The sequence below is a fragment of the Patella vulgata genome, chromosome 4, assembly GCF_932274485.2.
Source record: "Patella vulgata chromosome 4, xgPatVulg1.2, whole genome shotgun sequence".
Taxonomy (NCBI): domain Eukaryota; kingdom Metazoa; phylum Mollusca; class Gastropoda; family Patellidae; genus Patella; species Patella vulgata.
In genome coordinates, this window is record NC_065882.2 from 64,663,299 (window position 1) to 64,685,855 (window position 22,557).

General features: G+C 35.8%; 1 protein-coding gene across 1 annotated transcript in view; it reads left to right on the plus strand.

Moving 5' to 3' along the window:
• The first annotated feature begins 7,987 nt into the window (after nt 1-7,987).
• Nucleotides 7,988-22,557, plus strand: part of LOC130012407 (collagen alpha-1(IX) chain-like) — a 50,187-nt gene continuing 35,617 nt past the window's right edge. Inside the window, exon 1 of the mRNA XM_056100266.1 lies at nt 7,988-8,148. The gene's annotated coding sequence lies outside the window, so the exon portion shown is untranslated. The remainder of the gene's footprint in view (nt 8,149-22,557) is intronic.

A 22,557-nucleotide genomic window follows, 5' to 3' on the forward strand; every position in this document is an offset into this window, starting at 1 on the left:
ATTTACTGTTTAGCGTATCTTTGCTTTAGTGTGTTACGTTTAATTTGATCGGGAGACGTGTCCGTTTATGTCAACGTCAACCTAAAACACTGCAAGAATTAGCCGTGGCACTGCAAGAGGGGTGTGTCAGATTGCCCAAAATCGTGATTGGACGGTTGATTAGGAGCATGCCACGACGAACTGCTGAATGTCTGAGGATTGGTGGAGCAATTACTCATTATTAAGACAAAAATCAAAAACGTCGATTTTCACTTTTGACGGTGTATCTTATTGCGATTGAAATGGGGTCGTCAGATAAGCCGCCCATATGAACTGTTTATGCTCATGTGTAGGCAATTGGCCTGTTAATAACATACACTGGTTACCTCTAATAAAAACAGCAGTGCATTTCCGCAGTTTTGTATTGTTTCTGAATATCCCCTACTTTTTTTGAAGAGTATACAATAATACTCAATGGGGCTAATCAAAATAAGTAAAAAAAACAAATTAACAGTTGGGTTGTTGAAAAGCTGTCTACACGAGTGTTTTATACAGAAAATGAAAAATAAAAGTGATAAATTGCATCTCGACTGTTGTAATATACGGTCCATATAAAAAAACCAGGGAACCAGGTTGATATGTATACTAATATGGTTTCGCTTGCGTTCCAGAAGGTTTGAACTGTTCGGTGTCCTAGCCAAATAATCATCGTGGTTAGTGGTCGCTGGCCCCACTCAGGGTATCAATCTAGGTCATTCTAGCCCCCCCCCCCCTTTCCAGTGATGCAAATACATGACAGAGGGCTGGTAAGGGACAATGTATAGGTATAGCCGCTCAGATGGGAAAAAACGTAAAAGAACCATTGGCAGTTGAAATTCGTTGTAACAGTAGGCCTTAGCGCCGCTTTACTTTCCAAAATTTCACTCATAGCACACTGTATGGCGTACGGCCGTCTTCATTGGCCTAGTCAGGACATAACAGTAGGACGTTAGACCCCATTTCAGGTCATTCTAGTTTGAACAGTATATAAAACATATAGGTCTCGTCTACATCATAAAATGTTGGTGGAATTGGTAGCGATATTGTGTTATATCCGGTCACTGAAATACTACCCAGACACTGTTTCCAATAAAACATAAAGTATTTGTTCCGCTCGGCTTGCTTATATTAATACAGGTGGCTTTAAGTAACCGATTTAACAGAATAAATTTTCCATACAATACTAGTTCTTTTTGATTAGTTAGACAAGCAGCCATTACTTAAAGACCTATGCCAATTCAAATAGGTCTAGGGTTGAATTGCATAAGAATAAACTTTTGTTGATCTCCGATTACAAGTCAATATAAGGTTTTGTCAGAAACACCTGTAAGCCATTGAAATAATGGTAGATAAGGGTGTGGTTATATATCTACCCAATCCCTAAAATAACACGAAATGTAAGCAAAAATTGTTACATTTTAATGGATTGTCTTTTTACCATACCAACATAGACGTTTTAAATGGAAGCCATAATACGTGGTCATAGTTGTAATTTGTCTTTATTTTGTAGGCGACCTTTAGTATAATGACTTGCATGTGTAGAGCTATTAGAGTTAACTAGGAGCCCCAGGTAAACTGAATTACGAATGGCTAAAACCAACCCATGGTTTATATTTTAGAACATGTTGGAATTTTAATGTTCTCGTGTCATAAAATGCCAGACTTGTTCTAGATTTATTAAGCGGGAAGAAAGGTATAGCTGTCTATTATGACAGAAAGGTTAGAAATCACAGGTACAAATAGATCTCCATGTTTGTATATATGATACAAATTACATATCTATATTAGATTAGGGTTTAGGTGTCGATATCAGACAATTGTTCATGAGTGATGAGCGAAGACGTGCGTACCAACTGGTAAAAAAACAGCAACACGATTTCATTTTTGACCCGTTTGGTGCTGATACACAATTAAACTATATTTCATGTATTTCATTAAGATTCGTATTCCATGTATGTAAATCTGATATACTGATTTAAAAACTCTGATCCTGGTTCTTGCTGGTTGTTGAGCAGCAGATTATCGTGTTGTGTTCCTTACATCTTATTGTGCGGTAGAATTGGGCGGTCTGTTAACAGTGAGAATAGTTTCGCCTGTGGTTATTGCTAACAGAAATCTATGACCGCTGTAAAAGTGATATTTATAAAACTGATTGGAAGTTTCTGGAGGCAAATAAATGAGATTACAAAATTGAACAACCTAAATCTACCCGAGAGATAACTGTAGTATCCAAAAGTAATCGATGTCATTTTGCAAGCCACGTAAAATAGTCAATGGTATTCCAATACATGTAACATTTCTCAAGTTATTTTTAGAAGTGCAAGCTTGCTGTCCGGGGTCACCCTAATTTTATGAATGTAAAAAAAAGTAATTGGACGCATATTTTATACCTAAATGTGAAATGTGATATATGTCATTTCACAAAATATTCCATTTGTAAAGACATACTAACAATGAACAATGGGAAATATACCAAATCTAAAAAAATATAGGCAAGTGACACCTGCATATATAGCTTACTTACTAGACTTACATTTAAATTATTATACTTTATTATAGCTAATAAAAAAGTTTGAAAACATTTAATCAAAGGAATCGTGCAGATTTATTGATCAAAATAATATATGAAACAGAATCAAATTATTTCGAGTCGTCATTTTTACACAAAAATCATAGCTGTGCCTCTTCTTTAAATATTGTCAAATAATAGTGATGTTGCTATAACGGTTTAAACCATACTATAGGAGATTTGTGATGAGCACGAAAAACAAATAAATCTATTTAACAGATCCAACTAAAGTATCTAAAAAGGTGTATACGTGCAATGTAAACGTCTCCTTAATGACCCAATAACCCTAGATTGTTGACGGTGTCTTTTTTGTCTGTCCCACTTAAAGAAAATGAAATGATTTCAGAGTTTTAACGAGTCTTGACAGAAACAATTTAAACATCTTAAGTGTCATTTCAAAATATTTTCTGAATTAATTGAGATGAGCAGATGTCTTTTTACACCTTCTTATTCAACAGGTAGAGAATTTACCTTTAAAGACTGGGCTAATTCTTACGTCTTATTTGATTATACAACACCGGGGGTTATCAAATGCATGTTATAGAGCGGATATATGTAAAAGCCGTTATATATTTGATAATTTCACGGTTGTGGTTTTCATAAAATCCACATGAACAGTCTTAAAAGATGGTTTTATTGATACATTCTCCTTTTGTACGATGACCTAAGGCCATCAAAGGTCATGGTGGTTTTAGACAGGTTAAACAATTTTAATAGTAAGAATCCTTAAAGACAAAAATGATGAGCGATCAAAGACATGAACTATTTCAATCATTTTGATAATGAGGTTTGGAAATGTTTGAAATAATTGCACCTCGACAGCAATATATAATATATGAATTATAAGTCACATTTAATTCGTAAAACCGGATGCATGTTTCCCTCATCAAAAAGTGATTTGGGCAATAATTAGGCGTGTGTCCCCTTCATTAATCAAGTAATTTTAGCAATCATGTGAATGATTTAACCTCATCCGACAATTAATTCGATTATTGTAATTTCAGCATGACAAATGTAATTTCAACGTGAAAAAACGTAATTTCAGCATGAAAAATGTAATGTCAGCTTGAAAAATGTAATTTCAGCCTGAAAAATGTAATTTCAGCATGAAAAATGTAATGTCAGCATGTAAAACGAATTTCAGCATGAAAATTTGAATTTCTCTACAATCCCAGAAAATCTCTAAAATATTGACCTTGATCAGAAAGTGTCGATGACAAGGGCGTTGACTCTAAAGAACATCGACAGGGTCTATTCCTAAAATGCCGCTCAATCCCACGTACGTTTCAAAGGTATAGACAAAGACGTAATTTGTATAACTGTTTGTAGATACTTCACTGTATGGTATACGTCTGCTGCATTTACAATAAATGGAAGTAAAATCGATGAATCTGCGATGACCTGCAGAAATTTATCTGGAATATATTTCTAATGTATTCTTGTATTTCAAGCCTATCCAGTTCCTGTATGTGCAATATTTAAGTTACCCCCTACTAAAATGGTTGGTATATCAATTATAGCTTCAAATGGGAAAACCCTGATTGTTTTCTTGGCAAATAAAGCAAATTGTTTATTTGGGTATTAGAAGGAAACTCATCTGAATCTAGGAAGGTAAACTTGGCCTGAAGACGGTCAGTCTTATTTACTTTACACTTTAACAAAATCCGCCAAAAACAATATATAAATAAAGTGCCAAGCCCATTAGATCAGGGCTATATGCTTATTCTTTTCATGGTTTTATGGCTAACACCTATGCAATAGATTCTAATCATTACATACAAGTTTTTATGGATGGGCGGTTTTCTCCCGTGGGATAAACGATTACAGAAGAAAATGATGAATAATGTTATATGATATAGTCAGTAAGGTGGTAATTGTTTATGTAAGCATTATAAAGAAACATTTTTATTATCTGTAATTGGTGATTATTGGACTGGTGTCAATACACCATCGGCTGGTAGCAGATATAAAATAGAAATATTGAAAAATGTTTGAATTAATGTCCCAAATCCCCAGGATACTCCGATAATAATGTGGTTACGTGTGCAAAAGATTGTTGTTGGTTTTAATATAAATTCTTTTCCCAACTGTATCGTTGATCTGGGCGCTTTCTACAACAGATAAAGGCGGGGGCACGGTGCCTCAGTGGGTAAGACGTTGGCTCAGTGATTAAAGCGCTGATTCGCTAACCTCGAGGTCCCATGTTTTATCCCTTCGTTGGCCGAGAACGTCCATGGGATTTTTCGGCGTGGTTTCTCCTTATCATTGGTGCAGGACAGAAGGCTTGGTAAGGGACAACGTATAATCGTTAGGATGGGATTAAAAGCCGAGGTCCCGTGTACACATTGGCGTGCACGTAACAGATCCCATGGCAGGTGGAATTCGATATAAGAGTAGGCCGTAGCGCCGCCGTAGCGCCGCTGTTCGGGCAAAATTTCCCTCATAGCACACTGTATGGCGTATGTCTATGCCCGTCTTCATTAGCCCAGTAGGAACAGTAGGACGCTAAACCCCAGTTCATTCGTACCATAGATAAAACAACATAATTCTGCTAATGTCTTGATCGAAAGAGTGTACGGTGTTGGCAATATAATTTATAGATACATAAACTGGGAGCAGTTAACCAATCTGATATCATTCCGCCTAAAACTCAAAACCTGGCAGATATTCTATAAAAAATTAAACCACCTTTTTTCGATTCTAGACAATACTCGAAAAGGGAAAGCGACAATGTTATAAATAACCGGAAATAGATAATGTAATCAATAGAGTTGATTTTTTAGTGGTCCAATAAGTTCCAATCTAAATGACATACATGTATATCATTTTGACTCAATCCAGCGAAATATGCTTCGCAAGGAAAACGGTCGAAATTTAAGGAATCTGCGCATATTTGCCCTTTGTTCAGATTTTACTAAATACTGGACAAGAGGTATATCCGGTTTGGCTACGGTAAGTTTGGGTTATTAGTTTGAAGAATTAGATTTGTTTATGAACACAAAGAACACGGGCGGAGAATGCTTTCAAAATATCTGTAAACTGTCTTAAAATTTGTGAAATTTCAATACTTCAAAAACGATGCTGCATTAACAGGGTTTATGTTTTCTTAACAATTTTTCGTGTTGTGTAATATTGAACTACAATATAATAAGAAAACACTGGCCAACGTTTTTAAATAAACGGAATTATTTATTGAAATTCTTTATGGTTTTATAGTACTTACATAACATCTGAAGGCCAGCTTAAATGAAGAGCCAACATATTTTAGAACAAGAAGATTTTTGTTCGTAAGAATTAAACAAAATTCAATTCTATGTGTAGTCATCTGCAGTATATTAATAAACAAAGCAAGGTGGTCTTTCATACATCAAAACTCAATTTAAAATCCGACCAAAGTGCTGAACAATATCCGTTTAAACACTAGCTAAAACTACTACATTTAGCGCCAAATGCTTTAAAAGCATGTCGTTTCTTGCCTTTAGATTTATAAGGAAATTTATACTTTTTGTTGACAAGCTTTGTTTTATTAAAAGCATGTGTAACTCCCCATTGGTCAAAGAGACACGTATTATTAGCAGGTGTCTAATAAGACCCTATGTGGACAAATACTGACAAGTTGCTTTTCTTTAGTTTCTTTATTAAAACATCTTGTCAAGAAGCCAAAAAAAGGAAACCCTCCCAAGTTCACAAGTCTGTGAAAACAAATGTAGTCAAAGAAGAGGTGGCAATATTTGCGTCACTTTAAAGTTAAGAAGAAAGAAGTACCCAGGAGAAACAGACGAGTGTTAGAATTAAGGTGATATACACCTCACCAGATTCCGCCCATACTACAGACTTTATTTATTAACTTAAACCAACACATGTCTAGAACATTAGTTATCTCTGTAATTCAACAAGTGAACTATTTTTTTTTTTTTTTTTTTGTTCCTTTTTGGATACTCACTTATAGCCCATCATTGTCGTGATTGAAAATTATAGGGCCGAAAATTAAAACCAATCCTTCGCTATAAGGAGCTGCGGTGGTTCAGTCAGTAAGGCGCTGGCTCGCCAAGCAGGAGGTCCGGAGTTCTATCCCTTTGTTGGTCGAGAAAGTTGTCCGGCGTTTTCCAGTGTGGCTTCTCCTTGTCAGTGGTGCAGGACGAAGGGGCTGAGGTCCCATCTACATATTGGCGTTCACGTAAAAGTAAAAGAACCCTTGCCAGTTGGAATTCGATATAAGAGTAGACGCTGCTGTCCTGGTAAAATTTCTCTCATAGCATACCGTATGGCATATTCCCATCTTCATTAGCCCAGTCATTTCATTTCATTTACTGAATTGTCATGTAGAGAGATTATCCCTACGTGATCCATATAAAATACATAGAGTTGTAACTGATTAACATCACTTTGGGTTGTGATCAATGATCCAGGTAAGTCGTGTTACAATAATACCTAATCTTCGTGCACAAGAATAACAGCCCTCTTTATCACATTTAACATTTATACCACTTCTCCATTTCATTATTTATTTGGGAGTATCCTAACTTCTCGTAGTTTATCGACTTGTCACGTCCTAAACCGCCATCTTCGTTTTATTGGTAAATAGAACTGTATGACCTAGTGGGAGGTAAACGACCCAAGCATGGTTTTGGAAACCCCCTTTAGTGATCATGATAAGATTGGTTTATTTCAGTTGCAAGCACTTAATGCAATTACTTCGCGGGTCTGGTGTGTTTTGATTTCTTATTAATATAGGTATTATTTTGACCGGATGAGGACATTTACACCATCAAGAACAGACTGTGGTATCTAATCCTTGAATAAATCTTATTTTATTTAATATATGGGCATGACTTCCAAAACACACAAACCATGGCAGAGTATGGCATGTTTTGATTTCTAACTAATTAATATAAGTAATAATATGACCGAATCTGGACATTAACATCATCGGGTACAGACTGTAGTTGATAGCTCTTTTAGAATTCCCGTGAATAATCCTTCGTTTATTTCATATATTAGACTCCAAAGACACATAAAACATAGCAGAGTATGTATTTAATTGATAAAGTTAATACGGCTTTTACGTGATTTCTAGTGAATAATTCAACTTATGATGGGTTTTTTTTTTCATTTAATGTAATGCATTTCACCAAAACACTGATTGGACAAATAAAGTTTAATTTTCTTTCCTTGAATTGCATAGCCTAATTGTAACCAAAATCATTCACTTTCAAAAGACACTTGAGTGACCTAACAAGTTACCCGATAATTTAAGAAGAGACTAGCTTTCCCAGACGTGTATCTTTTACCTGTATTGGACAAGATTCAGGTCTCTAGCGTACACATCAATCGATGAAACGACCATTTGGGTTTACGGTGGTACGTTGTTCACAGAAACCCTGTGTAAATAATTCGTACTCAAAATTAAACTCAAAGAGACCCGCACAAGCTTACATGCTTTTGCGCATGTCGAAAACGAGACGTCAATAACTTTGACAGGTAGTAAAAAAGAATTACGGTACTATTTTTTGTGTTGCATGGATCATTGGTGAATGTAGGTGTGTATTTCAAAGCAAAAGGTAAGCTTCGTATTATAATTTATTAGTCTTTTGTTTGATAATTTGAAAGTATACCAGTTTCTGTTTTCTTCGTTCTGTATTTTAGAGTTTTGTCAAAATACTAAATTAAATCTTATTCATATAAACTGTTGAAATTTTCTCCATGATTCGTTTGCCATATATCTTTGATTATTTTGTGTCGACCTTGTACAAACTCAACAGTAGAGGAATTTGATGTGGTATTAGATTCATAGATGAGTAAAATTATGTCTTTATTTAATCAAAATATGACCATGTCATTATTGAAATATTAAATAAGAATTATTGTCAAGTATGGTTCTATGGCATACACACACTTAAATCAACGGGAACTAATGTTTCAATGAGAACAATTAAAAATATTAGGCGTACTGTAGAAACAGTTGTCGACGTGACGTAATAAAAATGGGATATTTCAAAATAGGTCAATGACATAAGATTCGCTCCTCTGTTTATATATTTTATTTAAAATACAATCTTTTAGTCGTGTTACTCTTCTCTTTATTTGTTTTCACCAGTTTTAGCAGTCAGACTACGTCTGTCTATGTTTGTTTTTTGTTGTTTTAGTTGGTTTGTTTTTTAACTTAAGAAAATTGTTACAACAGCATTTCGAAATACAGATAACGGATCTGTATCGCCATACATGAAGTAAAACGCATACTATACTCTTAGACACCTATTGGTAATGATTAACTAGAATTAAATTTTATTATAAAATTATAAAGAAAGGAAAGAATGGGGCTTAACAAGACGGGAAAATAAAGAAGCCTTTCATGATGATTTAATGCAATCCCCTTTGACAACTAAGTTTCTTCATATATATGTTCTATTCATATACGGTTTATTCTGTACGGTGAATGGGGGGGGGGGGTATTTATGCTTGACATGGTATAGTGTCTTATTTTTCTAATACGACAAAAAATGTTTTGGAATTTAATTTGCAGATGGAAAAAAGTTAATATCGCGAGCTCATTACGTCGCACCGATGCCATAGTGATTATAGTGGCCTAGCGAATATTCACTGTTGATCAGACTGACGCTATGCACTCATAGGTAAAGATTTCGCCATTCTCTTTCCATTAATAGCACGGCGACACTAAAGTAGTAAATATATAAATGATATTTCATCATCAACATATTCCACTGTCATCGATCGTTTTTTGAGCGGGAGGGGATCACAGTGGTTAAGGGGGTAGGACGCTGGCTCGCTAGCCGGGAGGTCGGGTGTTCGATCCCTGCATTGGCCGAGAAAGTTCATCCAGATTTTCCGGCGTGGTTCCCCCTTGTCAGTGATGCAGCCTATGCCTATATAGGAATTTGTTTCCGATAAAACGTGTCTTTAACTTATATAATTGGTATGCGTGTCTTATCTTACACAATCTGTATGCGTGGTATACTCAAATAATGTATGTGTGTTCTTTACTATGTATGGGTGTCCTTTACTTACATAATCTAGGTGTGTCTGTCTGTGTCCTTTACTTAAATAATCTATATATGTGTGTGTCCTTTACCTAAATAATGTATATGTGTGTGTGGTGTGTCATTTACTTACATAATGTATATGTGTGTCCTTCACTTGCATATTGTGTATGTCTTTCGTGTATGCTTACTTCATGTATAGGTGCGCCATTAACTTACATAATGTGATTGCGTCACATAATTTAGGTATTACCATATTATTAAACGCGTGACATACATCGAGTTAACAAATAAATAATTTGTTAATCCACGAGTTATTGTTAAAAGGGTAGATTGCATTATAAGTGAAACAAAGAACAATTGAAATATTGTTCTGCGAACATTCATTTTGTTGAGAAAAGAAAATAATCGACTAGGAAGGATGAACACGTTTTATTTGATATCAACACCAAAACCTTAAAACAAATAAACATGTAGAGTTGATCCGTACTGATGTGCCGTTAATCTGTCTTTGTTGGGAAGGTGTAAATACCGATATATAGGACGTTTTACTGGCCAAGATATGAATGCACAAATACTGTTACTACAACGGGGGATGAAATATGATCGCTATCAACCATGCACAATAATAATAGTATCGCGGCTTTAATTTCTGTCCATTGTGATTGTCTGTCATGTAAACACGTGGAAAATACAGGTAGTCACTTTCTGATATAATTGATACCTTTATGTTATAATTGAAAGCATACAGCTAAAGGAAATATAATTTTTTATATCATTTTTTAAACATGAACACCAATTATAAACTGTGCGTTGGTTTCTTTTAAAATCTGTATAAAAATTATGATAAATAAGACTGGTATTTACCGGACGCTAATAAAAGATTGCGTTTTGTCAATTATTACCACAATTGTTACCTTCTACCCATACCACTTACACTTTTTCAGTTTCACAGTTTTGAAAGCTGGGGTAGTGGGTAGCAGTGCGGTAGGGGTACATGATTTCAAAAGAACAATAAACAATCTTTTCTTTTAAACGGGGGGGGGGGCGAATGGTTAGCACGTGCGCGACGTATGATAAGGCCTGTCATTGAGTCAACTGGCGTGGTTTCGAATCCCCGGTTGTACGTGACAAGGAGTAGGGTCGCCTGTCTAACCTCGTGGGTTTTCTCCGGGTACCCCGGTTTCCTTCCACTGCTAAAGACCGCTACGCTCTCTCTCTCTCTTTTCTTTTAAAATGGTTACCACCCATTGCTTAAAGTTACAATTTCATATTTTCTAAGAAAGCCAAAACATAATTATTTCTATGTATTTTGCTCAGTAGGTTGTCAACTCACTATTATGCGATCATAGGTTATCTTTCTCACACTTAAACATCTTCACACCGGAAATAATAACACAATTACCTCCCTTGTTTTCCTATTCCCCACCATGGAATAGCTATCTTCAAACGTTTGAATTTGAAGTTGAAAATGATACTTTTGCCAATTTCTCAACTGGCAATAGTGAATTATAGGATTAATAGGATCATTCTTTAACATGGTAGGACTGTTTATAGACACCATCTATTTTAGGGATTTATTTTAATACATTTTAAAAATATAACTTAAAAATATGAAATTGTAATTTTAAGAAGTTCAGAATTAGTTAACAATGTTACACTTTGTTAATATAAGCCTATTTACTGGAGGTTGTTTAATTTCCAATAAATCCAGTTAGTTCAAATCAAATACTAGACCGAATTATATCATATTGATCGATGGTTTGATTATCATGGCGATATTAGGGCATTGTCACGGTAGATGGTATCATAAACGATGGTAATATTAACCATTTTAGTTTGACTTAGAAAACTGGAATAATAATAATAATGACAACAGATGTTAGAAGAAACTGAAATGAAATGGGGTTTAAAGTCTTACTGTTCTGTCCGGACTGGGTTAATCAGATGTTATAATAAGTATTGGACAATACTAATTACATTCATGTAATATATCCACTTGATTGTTACTCCACTGTGAAAATATAAACGTTTTCTTGCTTGGAGATGAAATAAAATATGTTATTCACGACAAAACGACAAATGTTCTATTTATTTTATGATTTTACAATCATTTTAGGTAAAAACAACATGGACTACTTTAGCCAGTGGAATAACACTTTTATTTCACTGATAAAACGAGGTATTCCACTACTGATCATAAAATAAAACCTCTTACTTTTCTGCACCAACCGGTTTAATGAAGACGGGCAAACGCGATGCTTTGCAACAGTTTATATTCCCATTCGAATGACTAGGCGCTGTTCCTTGACAGATCCTCCATCCTACACCACTGACAGGGGGCAGCCACGCTGGAAAATTCTAAGGAACATACTGGCCCAATATCGGGATCGAACGTTCAACTCCCAGCGCCTTATTCTTTGAGCCACCCAATGCAAGGAGACATATTATTGCAAACATTATTGTCAGATACGTAACTAAGATCCTCTAAACGAAAGCGTCATAAACAGGCGTCATAATCATGATAATAATGACCCCCACCACCACCACCACCCCTAATACACACAGAAATGTCGGTCTAGTGAACTTCTAACTACCGCTGCAATAAGTCCTAAGGAGACAGTATAAACTTTTATAAAAATCTACATGTTAAATATCTTAAACCAACTAACATATCCACGAACAATATTTAATTTGAGTATTCACAAAACTTGATTCTGTATGTCTATTTTAAATTCAAGTAAAGAGTTATAATACTATTGGTTTATTTACTGTTAAATCGCCGTCAAATATTAGTCTTTTTGCCCAATATACTGGCATTTAATAGTCCAACAAAAACTAAACAAACGAGTTCTTTTGATTGGACAAAGCTTTGTCAATAGATGTTGAGTTCAGCTTAAATGACAAGTGTTATTTGGGTGGGTGTGTGTGTGTGTGTGTTAACTGTAGCTTACCATTGATGTCTAATAAAGTCTTTTGTTCACAGGAATGATAAGAATTGGATTGATGATATATTTAGAGTTACAATTAAACTAGGTCATTATAACCATGTAACGAATGGACGAAGGGCGATTTATCAAGCGTGTTCATATAAAGAGAGAGAAATGAGGTTTAACGTCCAGTCAACACAAACTAAGTCATTGCGGGACTTACTTATGGTACAATTTTGTTTCAATAATTTACTTCCGCGTAGGAGTATTTATCAGCGGGAGATAACCGGAGAACCCACGAGGTTAGACGGACGACCCTACTCCTTGTCGTGTGCAAGTGTGGGATCGAAATCCCGTTTTTTAACTTAACAACAGACCATTCGGCCACTCAATCTCCCCGTATTCATATAAGAACGGACATTTAGTCAAGGCAGTGAAATGAAATGAGGTTTAACGTCCTTCTCTTCTGCATCAAGAGGGCTAATGTAGTCGGTCATACGAATCAAACTGCTAAGGTGTTTTTTACGCGCACGCCAACGTGTACGCGGAATCGCGGTGTTTCGTCACATCCGAAGGATTAGACGCTTTTTCTGCCAGGCACTCTATCTTCTTGCACCGCTGACCAGGGGAAACTAAGTTGAAAAATCCCACGGATCAAAGCCTTGACCTTCCTGCACCACTGACATGTAGAGGAAAACACACCGGAAAACTTTTTCGGCCAACACCGGTTAGTCACGTAGGCTACCATGACGAAGATATATATTATACTCATTAACCAGCAGACAACGGTTTAGTTCATGAGTACGTATAATGTCTACCAACATTACGACAACATGTATATTTTCATTCATAACACGTCTTAAGATCTACCGTATATGTACATATGCTTGTTGTTTTTATGTTTACTTGTTTATTTTTAGTAATTTATTTGTTTATTTCCACCGTGACAGATTTATGAAATGTCCCCTTTCTGTTTAACATCAACTTGTTTGTGTTTGCACGTGGTTCATCCAGACGGCTATTTATGGCAATTTTTCGTCAACAGTTATGGTGCAAATTAACTTTCATGCCGTTTGTCCAGCCCAAACATAGACAAAGTTACACATATGGCACATATGTGCGAATTTACAGACATAAAAAATCTCTTTTGTTTCCATATAATCGGCGGAAAAGAAAGTGTACAGCTTGGATCTTTAGAAAAGTGCTGACTGCGCTAAATTGTTCCACCTTCAAAATAAACATGTCATTAAAGTTTCTTAATATGACGTCATCAGAATTTGAATGTCAGATGAAAGTTCAACTAACGTTAACCACCATGTTTAAAATCAAGTAGCCAACAAAGACACAAATCTTAACCTGGGCTATTTATAAACAAAATATATATGTTTAAACATGTTTTACGGGAAATAAATGAAATGAAATGGGATTTTTCCACACCGACTGGTCTAATGAGTCAGGGCATGCGCCAAACAGAGAGCAATGAGGGACATTTTGCCCGGACATCGGTACTACGATCTACTCTTATTTCGAGTTCCAACTGTCAAGGCTTCTTTAACGTGCATGTAAACGGGACCTCGGTTTTTCGTAACACCCGAACGACTACGGTGTTCCTGGTCACACCCTCCGTATTGTAACACCGAGAAGGGGAAACCAGGCCGGTAAATCAGAGGAACTTTCTCAGCCAACACCGGATGTGAACGCTAGACCTCCTGATTAGCGAGCTAGCGTTTTACTCACTGTCCTACCCCGACTCCCTTTTACGGGAACAGACCTGCTGTTGTTAATAGAAAACAAAAATCTAGTTTAAATTTATTATCAATTTAAAAGTAACTTTAGAGAACTCAGAAATTTGTGCTGTACTTTTCTGTGAAAAATGGTAACCTTGCTTCTTTGCTATAGTGTAATTGTTGAAGAACATGGAAACCAAACAGCAGAGAAATCATTTAGTGATTGAAATAAAAGAAACAAAATAATAGACTAACACAAGGGATAACATCAAAGCCACGCGAACTAATACAGCAACTTCCGGTTTAATTTCTATTTTTGACCCAACTTCTGCTGCACCGGAACTGTTCTATTTTTCACCGGATAAAATGGGCGATGAAGACAAAACTCAGACTCCTTTAATCCCGATGGCCAACACAACACAAATAAGTAGTAAAATAAAATCAGTTTTATGTTTCTCAATCGACATGCCGTGGAATGTATTAAAATCCTGAAGGCACCTTTCTATTAAACATTAAATGGTTTGGTTAAACCAGATGCATGTGTATAGATGCCACAAATAGATGATAATTGGCTTCTTAAAAAAACTAAATAACCTTTTATTATACACACCGCAGAACTCCTGCTTGATAAAGATGGCGGACGAGGTCTAAAAACAGACTAAACAAAAAAACCGGATATATTCAGCTTTGAGGTCCATAAAGAAAACATCTAAAACCTAAAGATCTGATCACATCTGTATTGCTTTCTGCGGTTATTTTTAAAATGTTTAACATTGTAAGTTCGTTAAATATGAGACAGTTAGATACTATCAAAACATTACATAATTGTACATCTACACTAAAATCATTAAATATAGTGTATTTATACGTTGGCGAACAAGTAAAAGAACCCTTGGCAGTTTGAATTTGATTAAGAGTAGCCGGAGACGACACTGTTCGGGCGAAATTTTCCCCAAACCACAATGCAACGACTATATGCCCGTCTCCGTTATAGTTTAGCTAGAAAAGTATGAATTTGAAGCGATGATATCGAGAGTTGATTATGGTCTGGATAAGTTAATTTATGTCTAATTAATAATTTAGGTAACAATTCGGGCCTAAAGACAGACCTACAATTGGCAGATTTAGCTCTTGCATATTGTATGTTTAATTAGCGTACTTAAAATATGGTGTGACAAATAAGTCTTATATGGAACATCTAAACTTATGGACTGATAAAAAAAAACTAATTGTAAGAGATTTAGCTCTTGCATAGTGTATGTTTTATTAGCGTACTTAAAATATGGTGTGACAAATAAGTCTTATATGGAACATCTAAACTTATGGACTGATAAAAAAACTAATTGTAAGATTTGGTCGACAATACAACACAAAATATATATTTTTTATAAATACAAGAATCAGAACGAAGAAGGCAACCAATTCCTGGAAATGTTTTCATTATAAAGGGCTCCTTATTTATACTGAAAGTCCTGCGGAATCCAAAGTATAAAATATATATAGATATGATCATAGACATGATCGGGTAGCTGGTTCCTTCACCTAAAGGTTCATTGTAGCACTGATTATAACGGATAAACCCAGAGGCGGATTACCCTACGACCCAGGGACAAATCCTCCCACCCTCCAAATTTATTTCTATATATTAGTATATCCACATCCATGGGAAATTTCGTTTACAGAGATCTAGTTGTACTACGTCAAAGACCCAGTTCCGCAAAGGCCCACCTGGTCGGGCTGCGTATGGCCCCATCGGGGCCTTGATCCGCCTTTGGATTCCACTACTTTCAAATCACGTTCAGCTTGTGATTTCATATGCCAAAAGATGAGAGTTTGCTTGGGATGTCTATATTAACTGTAGATATGTTGGTTTATAAACATTGTAAGTTGTAAGAATATCGAAACACCATGAGAATGTCAAGTGTGTTTGTCTGTGGCTTGTTGGCCTACTGTACCGTATTTGTGTTTCTATATTGAAGACCGTATAATGTTTCTGTTTGCAGCTGTAACATTGGCTATTGACACTGGGAAAAAAGGTTCAAGTTTCTATCTTGTAATAATATTTGATGACAAAGCTCTCATTTGTGATGAACAAGATATTACATATAACCTTTTTGGATATCAATACTAATTTCAGCCCTATTTATACATACTCGCATGACTTACTCTTTCAGTATAGCGGGGTTGGAGATATTTGAAGACCTATAGAAAAGTTTGTCTCTTTACTTCTAATAATAAACAAACAAATCTATTTGTATGAGTACGAAGTGAAATGAAGTGGAGTTTAACGTCCTGCTGTTCTGCCCCAAAATGAGCAAGTATATGAGTACAATTTTACGTTTTAAATGTATTCTGAAGAGTTAGAGGAAATAAAAAAAGATCCGTTCACAACAATTTATATAGAAATGTATTCCATGCTTATGTTGTTAATTTCTAATTTATGTTTTAAAGGAGCTAAGTCGCCAATATTTGGGACCTAGAAATTGACACAAATGGGTCGCAACGCATGCAATAATGTAATATGAATGTATATAAATTGATTTACATTCAATCGTTTCTGTTTTTACTGTAATTTCTAATCAGTTAGGTTTGGCGACATACGCCAGTATTCTCAATCGAATTTCAATCTCTAGCTTCTGGTTATTCCAGTCTACGCCGATAGTATTTATTGGGCATGCTCTCCAGATAAGAATATAGCGTCACCGTTTGACATGACTTGTGGAATATGCCTAGCCTCGTTTTCCGAGTCCCTTATTACACACAGCGCTGAAACGCATTATGGTACACGATTCGTGTACCAATTGTAAAATGTTTATTTTGTCTTAAATATAATATATCAGAAGGGCACCTTTTCCCGGTAAGGTCACAACATCATTTTGATTTAAATTGACAAATAATTCATGTTTTCAATGTTGAAGATTTTGGGTGATATTGAGTTAGAGACTTAGCTACTTTAAATATAGTGCTGGTTCAAAAGTTTCAGAAATAAAATGTGAAAATTGAACCATAAATTGTTCGACTTTATTTCTTCTTTGGAATGCTCAATTGGTTAAGTCTCGTAGTATCGAGGTACATGTACATTGTATTAGCAACTCGACATAAGTAGAGAATTATGCAAATAGTGTTAGACACTTGCTCAAAGAAACCAAATGTTGGCATTTCATGTAAAGGAAAGCTTTAAAACATGACACCCGATATTCGTTTCTTGCCATGGATTAGAACCTGCGTTGTACTATTCAATACATTGCATATTCTGAAGAATAGTCAGCTCAGCGTGCGTATAACACATTCTACCAGCAACAAATAAATAGAATAAAAGATTCCTAACACACACACATCACAATGCAATTAGTTATTTATGATATCACAGAATAGGCAAGGAAAAGTATCTGCACCTTGCATCATACCACCTCTTATAGTAATTGTTTGGTCACCGGCCGGGGTAGTTATTGGAGCTTCCAATTTGTTGAGTATTTTGGAGGGAGAAGAACGTTATTGAATTCGGGGTCATTATAACGGTAACTTATTCATGCCATGGTATATTATGTGCTTACAACAATAGGAAAATGACATTCAAGTTTGTGTACATAGGACATTATACATTAAGCTGTGAAGAAAGCATTTATCTATTATAGAAAAAAAATATATTATTGTCGGCCTTTATTTATCTTGTAAGTGGATACAGTATTGAATTTCATAAATTGGTTTTGGATTATTTGTATTATTATTTAAACTGGTTCCTGATTTAAAATTAAGGTGAGTTTTTATGAAGTTTTGGATAAAGTATTCCATTTGATTAACAGACATGGTACATAGAGAGTGTGTTGCAAAAATAAAGTCGTACTTCAATGGTCATTAAAATTTTGTTAGAAATTTTCACACGCCCCTATAGGAAAAAAATAACGAAGGTTTGTATTTGCTTTTTTATGTATAATTTCTACCATGGAAGGGTTATCCAACCCTTGTGTCACACATCAAAAAGCGATTATGTTTTAACTTAAAATTTAAATCTGTATTTTATTTGGATACAAACATGGGAATCGTCACATTTATAGCGTTTGTTTTGAAGTCCTCGGGTTACCTATGTATTCAAAGAAATTTTTAAAGGACAAACAATCAGATTTTAAGCAACTTCTGCATCTAATTTAAATAAACAAAGAACCACAACGTATGTTTTTGCACACACAATAATCATCCACATATGCCATTGTGATTCAGAAGTTAACATTGCATATTAACCAAATGAATCATAAAGTCAAAGTAGATTAAATTTTAATATGGTCACTTGATTCGTCATGACCCAAAGGCCGCAGTTGCAAGCAATTAATCTGAGGACCTTCGTGCGTCTTGTAGCCTCCAGCTAGATGAATGTTTTACGAGATCGTCAACCCAGCATGCTTCACAATGTTGGCAGGAATGCGTCTCGCCATGGCTAATAACCAAACAATGTATGCTGCACGTATTTTATTTAATCTAATGAATCGGATTCAGCAACTAACATAACATTATATCTATAATTGTGATTATCCAAATAGACACTGATCCGGTATTTAGACACATGGTTTATGCCAAATGCTAGCAGCTGGTTTTCAGTAGCTAGCCTTATGCGTTTAGGTGGAGTCGTATTGACGATAACACAATATAGAACCCGCTTTATTCACACTTATTGATGATTCAGTTACTTCTTATTTCAAGCTCCAGGCAGTTATGACATCATTCCTAGATTCTTTGAATACAGACAAAATGGGCGTGTTATTATCGAAGATATAATATTTATTAAATAATGATGATTTCCTTGATCTGAGTCATCAAATGATTCAAATGTATTTGATAATCTACGACAATGTTTATAAGTTCATTGACTCTCTGCTAGGGTAGAATTTGATACCCATGTACATGTATATGTATGCAATGAGCTATATCATACACCCACAATTCTAGCGATAATGAGGGGTGATATTTACATCACCTACTAACCAGTTTATTGTTCTCCCTCGTAACCATCTAGTTGCATCTGTTCTATAGAATGTAGAAGATATAGGCTGAACCGAATGCTTATAGCTATAAACCCCAAGTATATACATGTACTATCACAGTAATAACCCACCCATTCATAGTAGTGCGCTTCTTAGGGGGGGTCATCAAAACAAAATGAATGTCGCGATCTCAGCCGAATGAGTAGACCTGTGAATGGAATGCCAGAAAGAGCCAACGATTCTCTTCCGAGATTTAATAAAATATGTTTTGAATAAATTCTGATCCGATACACCATCATTCATATCCTTCCTAAAAGGTTTCAAGGGCTTTATATTTCATTGGATTTTGTAAGATTATGTTGAAATATTTTAGACTGGCGGATACTAGAACATGTATTATAAAAGGTAGGAAATGAAGTCTATGTTATTCTATGATTTCGATGATCAGATTGTTTACTTGTCTATCGCCAAAACAAATAAACACATTCATAATTCAAGACAATATTCGGTATACATCGTGCAACATGGCGAGTGCATACCGCCTTAAAGGTATGGGTTAGACTGTGATAACACACATTGGTCCTTTTTCTCTCTACAAATTGTGAACTTCTTAGATCAACGAGAAGATCTACCAGGAACGCTACCTTGTAGAAAAACCACTCTACTCTCAGTAACTGAAAGAAGAGATATGTTGGACATCGATTTCAAAATACAGACGCCACATGGGGTAAAGTCACTGGTGTGTTTTAGTTTTGAAATTTAAGTCCAAATCATCTAATCAATAAAAAAAAAACGAATACGGAACAATTTTCTCACGTAATGATACAAACCTCAAGAGATTTCTTAACGTTTTTGAACAGAATTCGGGGTCATATACGCAGAGCTTTCGGGAACAATTAACAGCTTTAGAGCTCTTTAGCACACTATCATAAAAAGAAACTTTGAACGAATGAATGAATTCACAGAATGTCGAAAATGGTTGTTCCAAATGGTGAAAAAGAGCAAAATGGTTGTATCAATACCTTGCAGCACATAACAAAAGATAAAGTTTGAGCGAATCAAATAATAGATGAAGTTATAGAACGAATAAGGTGGTGGCTGTTTACATGTCATCCGTGCAGAAATTTGGAATTTATAAACATCGGTCTTGGATTCATTGAATACCCGATTGTTTAAACCAAATATTATGTAGGTACAGAAATATTTACTTAATGGTGAAATACTTGTATCAATTATTAGTTTTACCTCCCGTCCTCGTAACATTTATATATATACAGTATAGTTATATAGACCGTATCGTGGTGGTTTTAAAGGCAGTCTTGCTGTGTATATATTGCCCCCGGGGGTGATCGTGAAGTTTTAAGGAAGTACTTAGCTTTGAAGAAATATTGCAACAATCTGCAGACTGTGTAAACACTGGACTTAAAAGCGCATATCCTAGACCTAAATTTAGACACATCTGAGGAGAAATTATTTTAACATATAACCTTAAGTACTGGCTATAAACAAACATGGGTCACATTTGATGTCAATATCTGTATATATATATAGCTACTAGGTGTGGCTTAATGTTAACCTAGCCAATGTTACACATTAAATAATTCAATATCGCCATAGCTTACATTAACTGGCGTTTATAGAATTTCAAATGGATTGTTTGATATATTTTTTTATATCATTTTGTATTTTTACATATAAACTGTTGATACATACTTCTTTTCAAAATTGCCAGTGCGCAAACTAGTCGTAAACTGGCGTGAAGTGTGTGTAAACCAGTCGTAACTGCGTGCCATGTCGGGACGAGAATTTTGAAATGTTCAAAATTTTGTTCACGACAAAGTTTAGCGACCGGGTCGTGAACTATGCGCAAACTGTTCGTGAACTCGTCGGGACGATGCGCGGGAGGATGCGTGACAGTGCGCGCCATGCCACGACTGTCACGACTAGTTCACGAACAATTCACGACTACTGCGGCACGACACCGTCCGAATTGCGCGAACTCGCCGTGCCAATGCGGGAAGTGCGTAAACAATGCGCAAACTATGCGTGAACTCGTCGTGTCAACGTGGACACTGATGGGCACCCAATCGTCAACTCGTAGTGAACTATGCGTGAACTAGACGTGAACAGTGCGGGAGCCTCCCAGTTCGTGTCCCAAAATGGCACGACTTGCCACGACAAAATCGTGGCCAAAAGTCGTGCAAGTGTCAGTCTGGCTTTACACATTCCGAGTGTTTTAGCTCTCGATTGCACGCGCGAATGTAGTTGGAACACAGTGGGGAATATTTAGAATATTTAGAATGCACCTCGAATGCCACACGACTGCGGTTCGAATGCTATCCAAATACCGCCCGAAGCCTGCTGTACGAATTCCCCTCGAATGCAGCCAAAACTATCCCGGAATGTCGCCGAATATGGTTCGAACGACCAAGAATTCTAACAAAATGCAGCTCGAATATATATGCCCGGCTTTCAAGTGGGCTACGAATCCAACTTTTTTTCCGATTCGTAGATAAATCGTAGACGATTCTCGAAGTTCGTACCTTTGTCGTAACCCTACCTTGACATCAGACATGATTTCTCCAGATTCTCTACAATCTCTTTGATTTTTTTTTTTTTTTTTTTTTTTTGACGAATCGCCACGAATTTCGATTAATTTCGATTCGCCACTATTCGGGACGATTCGTAGCATTCGTAGCCCACGTGAAAGTCGGGCATTAGAATGTACTTCAAATGTAACACGTAAAATCTTACAGGATTTGAAGTGGCGTGCCGTTTGGATTGTTCCTGGAAGGCGACCCGATTGCTGCTGGAATGCCGTGAGATTATTTAGAATGTAGTCAGAGTGCATTTAGAATATACTTCGAATGCTGTTCGATATTTCTCCACTTCGAATGCATCTTGAAAGTTTTGAGCATCGGCAAAACATTCGGGCAGCGCTAGAATCCACTCAGAATGCAGTCAGAAATTTTAGAATGCCATTCGAATATCCAGGAATATACAAAGAATTTATATTCCAACGGCATTCCGGCTCAGTGACTGGGGTTTTAGCATTCGTATACCGGGCAGTTTTCTCCTTCTTTCTGCAACCAGTAACCCCATATTAAAAGTATATCTTTTACAAAATGGATTCGATGCACTAAATTCTATTCAGACTTGATGCTAATATGTCATTCTACAAGAACCTGTCTGTTAGATAACATATATTACAAGATATATAAATAAGAATCTATAGTTTAATATTGACCAATGCCAAGAACAATAGAATAAAGAAGAATGAGAATTGTATCATTTGCTGAATTACTGGGTGGTCAGGTATTTCGCATTATTAAAGTAGTG